Consider the following 17,813-nt stretch of genomic DNA (forward strand, 5'->3'; position numbering starts at 1 on the left):
GTCCATTGAGTTCGTGATGCCATTCAAACACTCATCCTCTGTCATCCCCTTCTCCTCCTGCCTTCAATCTGTCCCGTCATCAGGGTCTTTTCTAATGAGCTGGTTCTTCCCATCAGGTGGCCAAAGTATCAGGTCTTCAGCTTCAGCATCAGTCCTTCTAATGAATATTAAGGACTGATTTCCTTTAGAATGGACTGATTGGATCTCCTTGCAGTCCAAGGGACTCTCAAGAGTCTTCTCCAACACCACAGTCCAAAAGCATCAATTCTTTGGCACTCAGCCTTCTCTATGGTCCAACCCTCACATCCATACATGACTACTGGAAAAAAACCATAGCTTTGACTAGATGGACCTCTTTGCTGGCAAAGTAATGTCTCTGCATTTCAATATGCTGTCTAGGTCTGTCATAGCTTTACTTAGAAGGAGCAAGCATCTTTTAATTTCATGGCTGCAGTCACCATCTGCAGTGATTTTTGAGCCCAAGAAAATAAAGTCTGTCACTGTTTCCATTGTTTCCCTCCCCCTATGAAGGGGCAGAGGAGATCCAAAATCAGTGCTGCTGCTTGAAGGCAGAGGAAGCGGGTAAGGCGGGGATGACCATCAAATTCAAGTTAGCCACCCCCCATCAGCCCCTAAAAAAATGGAGATATGATTTGACTGCTGTTGCTGCTGCTACATCACTTCAGTCGTGTCCGACCCTGTGCAACCCCATAGACGGCAGCCTACCAGGCTCCTCCATCCTCGTGATTCTCCAGGCAAGAATACTGGAGTGGGTTGCCATTTCCTCCTCCAATGCACGCAAGCATGCTAAGTTGTTTCAGTCATGTCCGACTGTGCGACCCTATGCACAGCAGCCCACCAGTCTCCTCTGTCCACAGGATTCTCTAGGCAAGAATACTGGAATGGGTTGCCATTTGACCACAGGATAATTTTTTTTTTTTCCCATGTGTGTTCAGTCATGTCCTATTCTTTGTGACCGCATGGACTGTAGCCCGCCAGGCTCACCTGTCCATGGGATTCTCCAGGCAAAAATACTGGAAGGGGTTGCCATTTCCTTTTCCAGGGGATCTTCCCAACTCAGGGATCGAACCCACATTTCTGGTGTTTCCTGCATTGGCAGGTGGATTCTTTAGCACTAGCACCACCTGGGAAGCCCACTGTATAACATATAGTGATGCAAAGAGCACAGTGCTGGCACCTGAGAGTCATCCCAGATTCACATCTGGCTTCTGCAAATACAGAAGGGTCTCAGGGTTTCAGTGGGTTCCATAAGAAGTATCAAGTGCCCAGGACAGTCAGTGACTGGCTCAGAGCCAGTGCTAAATGAGTGGTCACTATTACAGTTACAAAATCAGCGACAACCTGGAAAAATTCTAGGAGGGCCGTCACTTCACCCGTCGACCACTCTTTATTCTATTTCTGTTTTTGGTCACACCATGAGGCTTGGGCTTGCAGGCTGTTAGTTCCCCAACCAGGGATCAAACCCAGACCAGGGAATTCCCACCCTCTGAACACTCTTAACACAGCACTTGGGTAATAGATTTTAACCATCTTCCCACCTCCCCCCCGACTTCCAACACAGACATACTCTCAGACACCCTTTCTCAGAGCTAACAGTCAAGTAGCCAAAGTGGTCTGAATTTCCATGCCACTTTGAAGGAGGTATTAAGATCCATAAAAGGTAGGCAAGAGAGAACAGAGGTCAGGCCAGGATAGGGTGCAAATTTGGCAAGTAATTCAATCACTGCAAATAAGTCTTTTTTCCAGGGGAGGAAGTGTAGTGGGGGATGGGGCGACTGCATGCAAATCTCTGGAGAACTGGTCTGGGCACAGACACTATGGTCGAGAGGGGCTCGGACAGCTGGGAGTAAGAAGAGCCCACTGGGGTGAGGGGTAGGTGAGTAGGGGGAGTCCTGGCATGGAGGGAGTGTACACACCAGCTTTTCTTTAAATCTTTTTTTTTTTGGCCACACCGAACAGCTTGTGGGATTTTAGTTCCCCAACCAAGGATGGAACTCAGGCCCCCAGCAGAGGAAGCACAGAGTTCTAACCACTGCACCACCAGGGAAGTCCTCAAACTAGTTTTTCTAAGAGATGGACCCTCAAAATGGCTAAGGAGGGACTTCTCTGGTGGTCTGGTGGTTAAGAATCTACCTGGTAATGCAGGGGATTTGAGTTCGATCCTTGCTCCAGGAAGATTCAGACATGCTGCAGAGCAAGTAAGGCCATGAGCCACAACTGCTGGACCCTAGTGCCCTAGAGCTGTGCTCTGCAACAAGAGAAGCCACTGCAAGGAGAAGCCCACACACCAGAACTAGAGTAGCCCCCACTTGCCACAACTAGAGAAGGCCCTCACACACCAATGAAGACTCAGTGCAGTCACAAATAAATAATTTTTTTAAAACAGCTAAGGAGCTCAGGTCTTAAGTGACATATTCCCCAAGCCCTCTCTATTTAGCCCATGCCTTGGGGGGCTTCCCAGATGGCGCTAGTATTAAAGAACCCGCCTGCCAATGCAGAAGACATAAGAGATGCAGGTTCGATCCCTGGGTCGGGAAGATCCCCTGGAGGAGGACATGGCCACCCACTCCAGTATTCTTGCTTGGAGAAGCCCATGGACAGAGAAGCCTGACGGGCTACAGTCCATGGGGTCGCACAGAGTCGGATACAAGTGAAGCTAAGTAGCTTCACACGCATGCCTCACACGTGCATGCTTCAGGGAGTGACAGTCACAGCAGGACTCAACTGTGGCTTTAGACACCTTCTGTGTCTCCAGAAGCTTCCAGGTCAAGCTCCCTTCCAAGCAATGCAACCTGATCCAACAGTCACTTCGTCACGCCTGAGTCCCTTAGATGAGAAATAGACCCCAGGGCCCAGGGAAGGAAGGAACAGGTGGTATAGAGGCCAGGGCCACATCTTTAGCCCGTCTAGAAATGTCTGGTGGCTCAGGGGAGGGCGCACGAGTGCTGTCCTCAAGTTTGCCAAGAGCCCATGATCTGGGATCCTCCTGTCCATAGAAACACTGGCTCCCTTCCAGAAGTCCAGTGAGTAATAGCAGCAGGTACCAACTGCCACCTCACCAAAACCGGCCAGGCTCAGCTCACAGTGCCAGCTGGCACTGTGTCAAGAAACTGACATCCACAGAGCATTTACACAGAGAGTTACAAGTTCTTGCTCTTACTGAGGGAGGCTGACTTTCTCAGCTACTTTTAGAACTGATCAATTTCTAATGTCGGTGCATCAAAAGACACTATCAAGGGGACTTCCCTGGTGGTCCAGTTAAGAATTTACCTGCCAGTCCCTCGTCTGGGAACTGAGATTCCATAGGCCGTGGGGCAACTACGCCCCTGTGCCACAGCTGCTGAAGCCCACGCACCCTGTGCTCTGCAACAAGAGAAGCCGCTGCAACGCGAAGCCTGTGCACCACAACTAGAGAGTAGCCACGCTCGACGCAACTAGAAGAAACCCACACGCAGCACAGAGGAGTCTGTATGCCACAACAAAGACCCAGTGCAGCCATAAATAAATCAATAATATTTTTTTAAAAAGACGCTATCATGATGCTTCATGAACCAGAGCAGCAGCAATGGGGGTAGAAAAAAGGGTGTGCATGTGTGCTGAGTCACATCTCTTTGTAACCCTATGGACCATAGCCCTCTAGTCTCCTCTGTCCATGGGATTCTCCAGACAAGAATACTGTATTGGTTTGCTGTGCCCTCCTCCAAGGGATCTTCCAGAGCCAGGGATCAAACCTGCATCTTTTATGTCCCCTGCATTGGCAGGCAGGTTCTTTACCACTAGCGACACCTGGGAAGGCCAGAAAAAAGGGGGTACTAATTGATTATCTGTTTCCCTCCTAAGACTGTGAACCCCTTGGAGGGTAGATACATCCCCCGGTCCTCTGTGTCCAGCACAGAATAAATACTGAGTAAATGTGATGTGAATTGAGAAAAAGAAATATCAACAAAGTGAAAAGAAAATCCACAAATAGGACAAAATATTTGTAAATCATGTATCTGAGAAAGATCTAGTATCTAGGATATATAAACTCCTAAAATTCAATAACAAAAAGACAAGCAATCTGATTTAAAGATGGACCCAGGACTTGACTAGGCATTTCCCTGAAGAGACATACAAATAACTGACAAGCACATGGAAAGATGCTCAATATCATTAGTCATTAGGGAAACGCAAACGAAAACCACAATGAAGTACCACTTCACACCCACTAGGATGGCTATAATTTTTTTTAAGTGGAGAAAAGTAGGTGCTGGTGAAGATGTGGAGAAACCGGCAGCCTCATTGCTGTACAGATATAAAATGGTGCAGCCACTGTGGAAAAGATATTGACAATTCCTCAGAAAGTTTAACAAAGTATTACCATATGACCCAGCATTTCCACTCCTACTTATATACCCAAGAGGATTGAAAACAGATGTTAACACAGAAATTTGCACACAAATATTTAAAACAGTGCTGTTCATTATCACCAAAAGGTAGAAACAACCCAAATGTCCATCAACAGTAAATGGATAAACAAAATAAGGGTGTATCCTCACAGTGGAATATTATTATTGGGTCAGAAAAAGGAACGAAGTATGGATGCATGCCATTACATGAATGAAACTTCAAAACATCATATGAACTAAAAGAAGCTAGACAATACCATATATTACATGAATCCTTTAAGTGAAATATCCAGAATTGGTAATAGAGAGACAGAAAATAGATTAGTGGCTATTCAGGGGTGGGTGTAAGGGGATGGGAGGAACAGGATATGGCTAATACATACAGTTTTCTCTTTGTGATGGTTGCGTATATCTGTGAATATGCCAAGCTCCGTTGACTTGAACACTTTAAATGGGTGAACATTATAGCATGTGAATTGCATCTCAATTAAACTCTTAAAAAAAAAATCTACTTAACTGACATGTCAGTTTAGTAATATCTATCTACTAAGAATCTGTTACCTGGCAGGCATTGTATTAGAAACTGAGATTCAAAGATGAATCTTGATGTGGGTTCTGCTTTCAAGGAGTTCACAGTATATTTAGAGAAGCAAGCACAGAAATAGAACTGAAAAGACAGTGATTACAGCTGGAGATGAGGAACGGGCAAAGATTTCAACAGTTGACATCCAGGCAGGTTTTGAAGGGAAGAGGGAGTTTTTGACAGGTTGATGGTGGGGAAGGGAGATCATTCCAGGCAGGTGTGAAATAACACAGGGGGTTCTGACAGCTGTGTGGGGTTCAGAATTGCAAGATGAAAAGTGGAAGGGCTGGGATAGCGGGTAGGGTGAGGGGATGTAGAAGAGGTGAGCTTGGAGAAACAAGCAGAGGACCATGAGGAAACCTGAATGTCATACTAACAAGTTGAGTTTTCCTTTTGGGGATCAGAAGCCAACAAAATGTAAGCAGGAGGGTGAGGGAGGGTGGATCTGTGATTAAAAGCAGAGTCAGCAAACAGCAGCGTGTGGGCCAAATCTGTGACGTTTTTGGAAATAAAAGTCTTGGAACACAGCCATGCTCTCATTTCTTGTTTATATGGCTGCTTTCCCATGAAAACAGCCAAGTTGACCAGTTGTGACAAAGATCGAATGGACCTGTTAAGTCTGAAAAATTTGGTATCTGACTCTTAGAGAAAAAGTTTACCCACCTCTGCTCTAGAAAGATCACTGTGCCTATTGCATAAAGAATGACTTCCCATGGGTTAAGAGCAAGGGAAAGGAGGCCAGTTGGGAAACTAGCAACTCTCCGGGTAAAGAAGAAGCCAGGGGTTTCCCAGGTAGAGCTAGTGGTAAAAAGCCCCCCTGCCAATGCAGGAGACCTAAGAGATGAGGGTTCAATCCCTGGATGGGGAAGGTCCCCTAGAGGAGAGCATGGCAACCTACTCGAACATTCTTGCCAAAGAATCCCATGGACAGAGGAGCCTGGCAGACTATGGTCCATAGGGTCGCAGAATCAGACACAACCGAAGTGACTTAGTATGCACGCACAGGGTACCATCAGAATGCAACATTATGATGATGGGGTAACAGATTATACAGGGGGTTGATAGTGGGGTGGGAGGTGGGTGTGGTTTTGAGAGCCTGGAGAACATCAACTTGAGAATATTAACAGTGCCACTGGAAAGGATTAGAGACCTCATGGGGTTCACTGATGTCCACATTTTTTTTTCTTTTTAAATCATTAAAATGGTCCCTAAACCTCAAGGTTAGCAGAGTGCTCTCAGACAGTGCATCTGAATTCAAGGCAGCTCAAAAGTTTGCTTTTTAAAATTATTCTTACAATTTGGTTACAGGCATGCTAGAGCAATTCCAGATCACCTGACAGGTAATCTTACCCTCTTTGTGATATGCAACAAGCCCAAACTCCACACATTCTCTGGCTCTGCTCTGAGGCTGCTGTTGGCATGAGGTGGGCACCATGGAGTCAGCTGCCAGGATTCAGAATATCATTCTTGACTGATAACTTATTTTTAAATGCACAGGTCAAATATCATGTCTTACTCATATTTGTCTCTTTCAGAGACTGGCAGAGTCTCTGGCAACTAGGATGTCACTCCTAAATCATTTTAGTTAATAACAGAGGGGACCAGAGACTTCCCTGGTGGTCCAGGGGTAAGGAATCTGTCTTCCAACACAGGGGATGAGGATTCGATGCCTGGTCGAGGAACTAAGATCCCATGTCCTCGGGGCAACAAAGCTTGAGTGCCCCAACGAGAGAAGCCTGTGCCCTGCAGAGAAGATCTAGCACAGCCAAAAATGTAGAAAGAAATCAGGAGGGGACCAAGTGGGAATGGAAGGAGGAAGGAAGGCAGGAATTTTTCCCTTGAGAATTTTTCACTCAAGGCTTAAAACTCATGGTCTAACAGAAGGTGATAAAAAAGCAGGAGTTCTCAGTCATGTCCAACTCTTTGTGATCCCATGGACTGTAGCCCACAAGTTCCTCTGTCCGTGGGATTCTCCAGGCAAGAAGTGTGTTGCCAGCTCCTTCTCCAGGGGATCATCACGACCCAGGAATTGAAACTGGGTCTGCCACATTGCTGGAGAAGAAACTGGCAACCCACTCCAGTATTCTTGCCTGAAGAATCCCAATGGACAGAAGAGCCTGGTGGGCTACAGTCCCATGGGGTCGCCAAGAGTCAGACTGAGCGACTAACCACAGCACACTGCCACATTGCAGGCAGATTCTTTACTGTGTGAGCCACCAGAGAAGCCCCAAAAGAATACTGGAGCATTGCCATTCCTTTCTTTAAGGGATCTTCCCACCCCAGGGATCGAACCCAGCTCTCTTGCATTGCAGGCAGACTCTTTACTGTTTGAGTCACCAGGGAAGCCCCAGGAGTTTTCCAGGTGAATGCAAACCCCCTTGGCCCAGGGAGAGCCTGGAAGAATGATGTTTACTGGTGATGCCCTAATACAGCTGTAACTGCAAACCCCAAATATGTTGTATCATCTTCTGCAGACATTTAAAGGAAAGAAGTTGCTTAAATCTCACAACTAATCTTGCTGCCTCTCAGATTATAAACTGTGTTTTCAAACATCTCTTCTTAACAGTCTCATGGTAGACAAAATGAGGTGCAGTGGAAGCAGTGACACACAGACATGAAATCTATTGATTTCTCCTACTTTATCTTTAAATCCATACACTCTGGGTAATGTCCTATTCTTGATCTAGGTGGTCATTACAAGGGTATGTTCATCTTGTAAAATTCATCCAGGACAGGTATTTGTACACCTACATTCATAGCAGCATGCATGTATTAGCATGCATGCATGTATTGCTTCAGTTGGGTCCAACTTTTGGCGTCCCCATGGACTGTAGCCTACCAGCCTTCTCTGTCCATAGGATTCTTCAGGCAAGAATACTGGAGTGGGTTGCCATGCCTTCCTCCAGGGGATCTTCCTGACCCAGGGATTGAACCCACATCTCTTACGTCTCCTCCATTGGCAGGCAGGTTCTTTACCACTAGCACACCTGAGAAACCCCTGTAGCAGCATATTCCCAATAACCAAAAATGGAAGCCACCCAAGTGGACAAGTGAATGGATAAACCCAATATAGCATATACACACAATGGAATTTCATTCAGTCTTAACAAGGAAGGAAATCAGGCACATGTTACAACACAGATAAAAGCTGAAGACAATATGTTAAGTAAGGGGTCCACTATCCCAACCCCCTCACCCCTGCTCTCCCAGCAACAGAGCAGGAGATGAGTAGCGGAGAAGCAAGCAAAGCTTCATCTGTATTTATAGTCACTCGCCATTGCTCACGTGACCACTTAAGCTCCGCCTCCTGTCAGATCAGCGGCGCCATTAGATTCTCATAGAAGCCTGCATCCTACTGTGAACTGAGCATGTGAGGGATCTAGGCTAAATGCTCCTTATGAGAATCTAATGTCTGATGATCTGAGGTGGAGCTGAAGTGGTGATGCTAGCGCTGCTGGGGAGTGGTTGCCACCATCTCCCATCACCCCCAGATAGGACCAGCCGGTTGCAGGAAAACTAGCTCAGAGCTCCCACTGATTCCACAGTATGGTGAGTTGTATAATTATTTCATTATATATCACAAGGTAATAATAATGAAATAAATTGCCCAATAAATGTAATGTGCTTAGTGTAATGTGCTTGAGTCATCCCCAAACCATCCTTCTCCTCCACTGGACCATGGGAAAATTGGTCTTCCATGAAACTGGTCCCTCGTGCCAAAAAGGTTGGGGACCACAGCTGTGTTAAGTGAAATAAGTGAGTCACAAAAAGACATATAGTGTATGATTCCATTTATATGAGGTATTTAGAGTAATTAATTAATTAATCCAATGGACATGAGTTTGCACAAACTCCAAGAGATAGTGAAGGACAGAGGAGCCTGGCATGCTGCAGTCCACAGAGTTGCAAAGTGTTGGACAAGACATAGGGAACAACAACAACAAAGAGTAATTAAAATCATAGAGACAGAAAGTTGGATGGTGCTTGCCAGGGTGATGAGAGAAGAGGGGAGTCGGTGTTTAATGCACACAGACTTTCATTTTTGGAAGATGAAAAAAATTCTGGAACAGATGGTGGTGATGGTTGTACAACAATGTGAATGTATGCAATACCACTGAACGGTACACTTAAAAATGGTTACAGTGGTGAGTTTTATGTTATGTATATTTTACCAGAATAAAAATGAAAATGAATGCTCATCCATTTGTATACTTCGGCTTGGTGCCATTTCACTTACATTCACTATTCTTCTGGAAGAGGTACTTTTAAAAGGTACTTTACTCAGGTTTATATTCGTGTTTGTTTCAGAAGAGCTTTATATTTAGAGAAACATCTTTCTCACTAGGTCGTGAGTCACGCAGGCATCTGGAAAGCTGTGCTGTGTTTATCCCAGGACATGCATGTCCAGGGACAGGGCTGGGGATGGGGGAAGCTCATGGATCCAAGTTCAAGAAGACAGTATAAAGAAACTGTCTGAGCAAAAGTAAGCTGTTTGCAAGTCATCAACAGAAGTTAACTTCTCATAAAGCTGCTGCTGCTACTAAGTCGCTTCAGTCGCGTCCGACTCTGTGTGACCCCATAGACGGCAGCCCACCAGGTTCCCCCGTCCCTGGGATTCTCCAGGCAAGAACACTGGAGTGCTTTGCCATTTCCTTCTCCAAAGGAGGAAAGTGAAAAGTGAAAGTGAAGTTGCTCAGTCGTGTCCAACTCTTAGCGACCCCATGGACTACAGCCCACCAGGCTCCTCCGTCCATGGGATTCTCCAGGCAAGAGTACTGCAGTGGGGTGCCATTGCCTTCTCCATCTCATAAAGCACAAGCTTTATAGGAAAGCAGCAGTATTTTCTCAGAAGATGCTCTCAGCATTGTGTTGGCAATGCATCAAGGAAGACATCTGGGAACCACTGACGTGGGTCAGCCCCAGGCCAGCTGCATCTGCTTGTCTGACAGATTCCAACAGGAAAAAACTAAAAAGAAATGTATCATCACTTGTGTATGCTATTATAACGTCATGATGGTTTAGTTGCTAAGTCATGTCCAACTCTTCCACTCCATGGACTCCATGGGTTCCACCCCAGAGCCCACCAGGTTCCTCTGTCCATGGGATTTCCCAGGCAAGAATACTTGAGTGGGTTGCCATTTCCTTCATCAGAGGATTTTCCCAACCTGGGGATTGAACCAGGTCTCCTGCATTGCAGGCGTATTCTTTATTGATGGAGTCACCAGGGAAGCCGTTATAATATAATATTAAAGGTATTTCAAGTGAGTGGATCAAAAAGCCTTGGGCCAGGAGAACTTATTAACTGTGATCCTAATTACATCCTCACCTCTGCTGAGTTCATTCTCACTCTATATCCTTATTTGCTGTACACACTTATCTGGGTATATTGTTTTTGTTAAGGAAAGTGGTAGTTTTTAAAACTCTGGACAGACTTTTTTTTGTTAAACAGACTCCATTCATGTTATTTTTCTCACATAAATCTATGTGGTGGCTACAGCTGGAGTCTGGGTCCTCTGCAAGGAACCTCTGCATGTTAATGTATTAATATACAAAGCATGAGTGCCAAGTTGCTTTAGTCATGTCCAACTCTTTGTGACCCTATGGACTCTAGCCAACCAGGCTCCTCTGTCCATGGGATACTCCAGGTCAGAATAATGGAATCCATTGCCATTACCTTCTCCAGGGGATCTTCCCAACCCAGGGATCGAATCTGTGTCTCTTATATCTCCAGCATTGACAAGCAGGCTCTTTATCACTAGCACCACTTGGGAAGCCCTAATATATACAATAGAGGTGTATTCATAGGTGTGTTTCCTGCCTTACTTCACTCTCCGACACAGGTTCTAGGTTCATTCAGCTCACTAGAACTAACAGACTTTTTATGGGTAAAAAGTTCCTTTTTAAAGGAAATTTTCACTCCTTTTTATGGGTATGTAAGCTTCCCTGGTGGCTCAGACGGTAAAGCACCTGCCTGCAATGCGGGAGACCCGGGTTCGATTCCCGGGTCGGGAAGATCCCTTGGAGAAGGAAATGGCAATCCACTCCAGCACTCTTGCCTGGAAAATCCCATGGACAGAGGAGCCTGATAGGCTACAGTCTATGGGGTCACAGAGAGTTGGACACGACTGAGCGACTTCACTTCACTTCATATTCCATTGTGTATATGTACCACTTCTTTATCCATTCATCTCAGACAGACATCATATCCAAACTGTCACCATCATGCTTTATCACCCTGGAACAAGAACCTGTTCTGAAAGGCTGGTTCTGATGCCTAAAGATGTCTCTGATACAGGTGGCAGGGGAAGACTGGCCAGCAAACCTGGCTGGACTGTGCTCCCTGCCCATCACATGCATCTCCTGCAAAAGGACAGCTGGAATGACTGGGATGAGACGGTCTGAAGACTCACTTCGACTGAGACAGGGCAGAGACGTGGAAGGTAAGTAGTGCATTGCTGCGGATCTGTGACTCTGGGTATCCATGTGGCTCTCCCTTTGCTGGCTCATGATGGTTAGCCCTGCTGGCTCTCTGGGTCTGGAGCAGGACAGGCTGCAGCTACTTCATCCAAGGCTTCAGGACCCCCGGGGTCCAGATGGGCCTGTGTGACACTCCTAGGCAGACTGATCATAATCCCCTTCTCCAAGAGGGAGACGAACGAGAGTCATTGCAAACTGTCCTAAACTCAAGCAGCCCCAGGAGAGGACACCTGTACCTCCTAAAGCTCCCAAAACTGCAAAAGGAAGAAAGCTACAGCAGCTGCTGACAAGGAATCACCTAGAAATCTTACTGTCCCTACAGAGACAGTCTGTTAGCTGACAGGGAAGAGAATTCATAGCTGCCAGAAGACGGCATGGTTAAAAGGTAATGCTCTGTCCCTTTGGAGCTCTTATGTTGAATAACGGGACTGGAGCAACCAGTTTCTCGGTCCCTAATGGGCTGTTTTGTGGAAGGTCTATTCATTTGATGTCTATTTCAGGGCAAAGAATATGACAGCAGAAAATCGAGGCATCAAGAAATAAGAGATCCCATTTTCCCACACAGCCAGCCAAGGAGGGAGAATTACAACTCATGAATCTCATTAATAAGATGTAAACATGACTTCCCCGTTACCCCTTTCCAAAGCAAATAAACACAAGTAGTGAAAATGCTAAAAGTACAAAGTTCCGGTATCCTCTAGCCTCATCAGACAATGGCAGAATAAACAAAGTTGTCCATAAATGAAGGACTTCAGAGGGGAGCCTCTTTGTTGCCATAGAATTTAGCCATCTCCAGCTAAAGATGCCAGCGGCCAAAATAATTGGACAATGATCAGTGAGAGGTAATTGTTCACAGTGAAATTTCTTCGTGGGCTGTTTATCTCTTCCAGGAATTGCAGCTCCAGTCATTTCACTCATCCTGCTTTCGGAACTAGGAGGCTGAGAAGGGGAAGGATGATGGCTCTTAATTCAGAGGGGGCCACCCTGAGTTCTCCAGAGGTGAGTTGCTTTCCCATAAGCTGGAAAATAAACCCAGGCTTCCTGACTTTCCGTTGATTTATCTCTAGCACCAAATGGCCAAATACTAAATGTTTACACTGGGATTTCTGATACCAGGTGAATACAAAGTGATAAGCCCAGGACGAAACAAGAGGCAGGATAAATGAGTCAGAGAACAGCTGATATTCCATGAGCAGCACAGAGAAGCAGAACCACCGCTGCCCAGGAAGGAGGCTGCTGGGCCAGGTCTTGGCTCTGCCAGTTGCCAACTGTGCCATCAGGACAGCTTATCTGTTGACCAGCGCACTCAACTGTAAAATGAATTCAACAAAACCCACCTCATTCTTTAGTGGGAAGTTGTGTGAGTCAAATAACACAAGGGGTAGAAAAGTGGTTTGAAAGGAATAATATACAATTTGAACATAAATCATAGAAATCAACAGAACATAGATCAACTGTAAAAAGACATTTGGGTGGAAATTAGGGGGAAAATTGAACATGGGCTGGGTATTCAGTTCAGTCGCTCAGTCGTGTCCGACTCTTTGCGACCCCATGAATCGCAGCATGCCAGGCCTCCCTGTCCATCACCAACTCCCGGAGTGCACTCAGACTCACATCCATCGAGTCAGTGATGCCATCCAGCCATCTCATCCTCTGTCGTCCCCTTCTCCTCCTGCCCCCAATCCCTCCCAGCATCAGAGTCTTTTCCAATGAGTCAACTCTTCGCATGAGGTGGCCAAAGTACTGGAGTTTCAGCTTTAGCATCATTCCTTCCAAAGAAATCCCAGGGCTGATCTCCTTCAGAATGGACTGGTTGGATCTCCTTGCAGTCCAAGGGACTCTGAAGAGTCTTCTCCAACACCACAGTTCAAAAGCATCAATTCTTCGGCGCTCAGCTTTCTTCACAGTCCAACTCTCGCATCCATACATGACCACAGGAAAAACCATAGCCTTGACTAGACTAGACGGACTGGGTATTAGATGATATCAATGAATTATTCTTACCTATCTTGGTTATTTAATATTTTTAGAGGTCACACTGAAATGCATAGGGATGACAGGATTTTATGTCTGAGATTTGCTTTAAAATACTTCCACTATGGACTTCCCTGGTGGTCCAGTTGCTAAGACTCCATGCTCCCAAAGTAGGGGGCCTAGGTTCAGTCCCTGGTCAGGGAATTAGATCCTACATGCCTCATTTATGCATTCAGGAGTGCATGTTAAGTTGCTTCAGTCATGTCTATTTGTGACCCCATGGACTGTAGCCTGCCAGGCTCCTCTGTCCATGGGATTCTCCAGGCGAGAATACTGGAGTGGGTTGCTATGCTCTCCACAAGGGGATCTTCCTGACCCAGGAACTGACCCATGTCTTTTACATCGTCTGCACTGGCAGGCAGGTTCTTTACCACTAGGGCCACTTGAGAAGCTCTAATTAAGAGCTTCTACGTTACAACTAAGACCGGGCACAGCCAAATAAATAAAAATAAATCTTTAGAAAAAACTTCGGTGAAATAGAAATGGGAAAGGGATAGACAAGTAAGTATGGCAAAATGTGGATAACTGTCGAAGCTGAGTGAGAAGTATATGGGGGCCCTTTCCCTATTATTGTCTATATTTGGAATTTTTCAGAATAAAAACATGATTTTTAAATAAACAGTGTAGAATGTTCTAGGATACTAGACAGCTTCACTAATGGTCACCTCCCAAAGCGCAGAAAATCTGTCTCATGTACAAGGCCCTTGTACAGTGGTCATACAGCTGTCAGAGGGCAAACCTTAGGAAAAGGCCAGGAGAGGCCAGGTGGAGAGGCCAGCAGTACAGGAGACATATGAAAACATCTCCACAGAGTTTCCCATCTGCCATGCAACAAGATGTCAGCCGACTGTAACGACAAGGGGATGCTTCCTCTCCAGACCTAAGTTTCCTATTCAACTCTGCCACTTAACAACTAAACGGCCTTGGACCAAATCACTGTTTTAATACAAACATCAGAGACAGAAAAACGCTGGTGCGCATGTGCACACATGCACCATGGGATTCACCAGGCAAGAGTACTGGAGTGGGTTGCCATGCCCTCCTCCAGGGGATCTTCCCAACAGAGGGATCAAGCTCACTTCTCCTGCCACTCCTGCACTGCAGGAAAATGCTTTACCGCTGAGCCACCGGGGAAGCCCAATTTACTATGGATTTGATGGCTAGTCCAGAGATGGATTCTAGGCACCAGGAAGGGGAACAGAACAAAAGACAGAGGGAAAGGAACAACTTAGCTAAGGAAGAGTCCAGGGGGTCCGTCGTTCATCTGGAAACTGACCAGGGAAGTGAGCACTTCATCTCCGTCCTAAGCCCCAGTCCTGACCATTAAGTACATAATGCACCATAAATAACTAAGTAATTCCACCAAGGGTGACAAATGGTCTTTTAGGGTCCCGGACAGACGGGCTAGCGTGAGGGAGGCGAGGAGCCTGGAGTGGGGATTTTGGATTCAAGTCTCCACACCCACTAACCCAGGGTGTAGCCTTGAGCTTCAGCACTTTTCTCTTGCACAGAAAAGAATCCACTGGACTGATTTGAAGATCTCCGCAGTTCCAAGATTTCAGTGGACGAAATTAACGTGGGGCGTGTTTCTGACTCTCATTCTTATCTCTCTTCTCACGCGGACTTGAGGCTTCCTAGCCCGGAGAAGTTCACCGCCCTCCCGGGTGGTGTTCAACCGCCTCCCCTCACCCCACCCCCGCTGTGTTTCGGTGGTCTTTCCTGGGGCGGGTGAGAGATGACTAGGAGGAAGGAATTCCTCCGTTTTTTCCAATCATTTCTATCCCGGAGCTGATTTACAGCGACTGCTCTTGCAGGCAGCTGCTCCAGAGCGCTCCAGATGAGGGTTTGGCGGGTCGGGTCGGGAGAGGTGGGGTGGGGGGGGGGCGGGGGGACGAGGAGTTGGGGGAGTAGAGGGAAGGAAGGTGTCCAAAGCGCCTGCGTAAAAGTTGCGGGCACTGAAGACGGATGGAGTTTCAGCATAAAACCAGAACTAGCCCCAAGGCGATCCTGCGTGTACCACCCATGGGTTCGTCTGTGCTGGCGCTTTTCGCTCCAGAGCCTCCTGGTGATAACGGCGGGAGGGGTTTCCTGGTACCCAGACACTCCAGGAATGGCTACCTGGGGCGCGGAGCGGTCCTCTCTGCCCAACGGACTCCGCGCGCACTCCAGAGCTCAGCCTAGCCTTTCTGGCAGGCTGACGAGAAAACCAATTCCAGGCATTCGACGCTAGGGCTCTCAGGCTGCGCCCTAGCCCCCGACCTTCGCACACCCCCATCCCAACCCAGTGTGCTCCACATACCCAAAGCCACAGCTCAGGGGACGCCACAGCTCAGGGGACGCCCCAGTGCGCCCCCAGTCCCTCGCGCGCTCCACATCCTCAAAAGCCAGAATTCCAGGCACCAGCGCAGCCCTCGGTGTCGTGGCCCTACGCTGCGCGCTCCTAGGCACCTAGTCCGCACCGGGTCTCGACTGGCTCTGTCCTGCCTGGTTGCAGGCGCCCCTGACGAGCCACGAACCTAGCGGCCAGCTCCCGGGGGCGCGCCTGCTGCGTGGGCTAACCGGGTTCAGGCGAGGTGGGACTGGGTGGGTCCCGTTAGCCTGCAAGTCCTCGCATCTCCGAGCAACAAGCTTTCTCTCTGTGTGCCCCCCTCGTAGGTCTCGGGAGCTCCACGCACTGCTGAGAGGCGGCCCGTGGGGAGCGGATCCTGAAGACCCCACCCAGACCTCCGCTTTCCCGCGAACCGCCCCGGGGAGGGGGAGGCTCAGGCAGCGCGCTTACTTGGCAGAAGTGGTGCGCACTGCTCGGCTGGGCCAGGCTCTCCACTGGTGGCTCCTCTCTGTGCCCGTCGCCGCGGAGCCCCTTTCCCGAGCAGATGGGGGCGAACCGACGACTTCTCCGGTGGTTGAAGAAAGCGAACTCCCAAGTTTAGGAAGCCGTGGGCTGGAGTGGCTCCTGAACCCTTTTCCCGGTACTTTTAACCAGCGTCGGACGGCAAATCCCTCCCCGGACCCACCCCCTTCCCTGAAGGCGGCCACCGCAGCAGGCCCGGCCTCCGGCCCCTTTTGTTGTAATTCGAGAGCGACCGCTCCCGGGGCCAGAGGGGCTGTGCCGAGGAGGCTGCGCGCCAACGGGGCAGCCCTTCCTAGACTATTCTCGCCCAGGTTTCCGGAGCCTGAGAAGCTGGGGAGAGGGCTTTTCCTCTGGGAGATTCCTCTACACTCCCCACTCCCGCCCCCGCCCCCACGCAGAACTCCTGGAATTTAACCCTTCGGTGTCTTTATCCGTTCCCAGTAGAGTCCGCGCCGAATCCCTCCCCGTATGCAGAGAGCCTAGCGCTGCCTGGTACCTAATAGATGCTCAATGAAAACTGATGACTGAAAGAGTTCAGAAACATTCATCTGCCTCTCCTGGGGTTTTCCTGATGGGCAAAGCAGTTTCTGGAGGTGACTACGCACAGCCCCCTTCCGGCAGATCGCCTCTCTCCTCTGAGAATCCCTTCCCTCTTTTGTAAATTAAAGGCTTTGGATTCAGTTATCTTTAAGGTCCTTCCACAGTGCAGGGCCGGGTTTAGCAATGCGATCAGGAGCCGGAACCCGACGCAGCTAAGGATGTCTATGGCGCAGAAGGACATTCCTTGCCTGGCTCGGAGGCTCACACTGAAGACAAAGGAAGGGGGTTATGTGGGCTGAGGGAGCCCTGAGGAGATTCCCCGGGGCTTCCTATGCAAGAGCCAGGTTTGGCCGGGGCAGGAGGTAGCTGCTGGAAAACAAGGTACCCAGTCTGTGGGCCTTTGGCGGTGGGGAGAAACCCAGAACAGGGATTTACGTTAAGGATGGGGCTCCTCTTCTTGGTTCTTCCTCTGTTTCCTCTTCCCACTCCTCTGCCTCCCCAGTAAACTCTAAGCTTCACCCAGGGTAGGTGGGGACTCCCAATCTCAGCCTCCAGCTCAGACTTGTCTCCTCATCCCTGGGTTGTAAGCCCATTGTTCTCTAGGACATTCTGTCTGCCACAGCTAACCTGTTGTTTGATTGCTCAGTCCCGTCCAACTCTTTGTGACCCCATGACTGCAGCACACCAGGCTTCCCTGTCCTTCCCCATCTCCTGGAGTTTGCTCAAACTCATGTCCATTGAGTCGGTGATGTCATGCAAGCACCTCATCCTCTGTTGCCCTCTTCTCCTCTTGCTCTCAATCTTTCCCAGCATCAGAGTCTTTTCCAATGAGTTGGCTCTTTGCATCAGGTGGCCAAAGTATTGGAGCTTCAGCTTTAGTATCAGTCGCATGAACATTCAGGGTTGATTTCCTTTAGGA

General features: G+C 48.1%; 1 protein-coding gene across 1 annotated transcript in view; it reads right to left on the reverse strand.

Moving 5' to 3' along the window:
• LOXL2 (lysyl oxidase like 2) overlaps positions 1-16,425 on the reverse strand; it is a 114,536-nt gene extending 98,111 nt beyond the window's left edge. Inside the window, exon 1 of the mRNA XM_052644744.1 lies at positions 16,283-16,425. The gene's annotated coding sequence lies outside the window, so the exon portion shown is untranslated. The remainder of the gene's footprint in view (positions 1-16,282) is intronic.
• Between the last annotated feature and the right edge of the window lie 1,388 nt (positions 16,426-17,813).

Source organism: Budorcas taxicolor, chromosome 8, assembly GCF_023091745.1.
Source record: "Budorcas taxicolor isolate Tak-1 chromosome 8, Takin1.1, whole genome shotgun sequence".
Lineage (NCBI taxonomy): Eukaryota > Metazoa > Chordata > Mammalia > Artiodactyla > Bovidae > Budorcas > Budorcas taxicolor.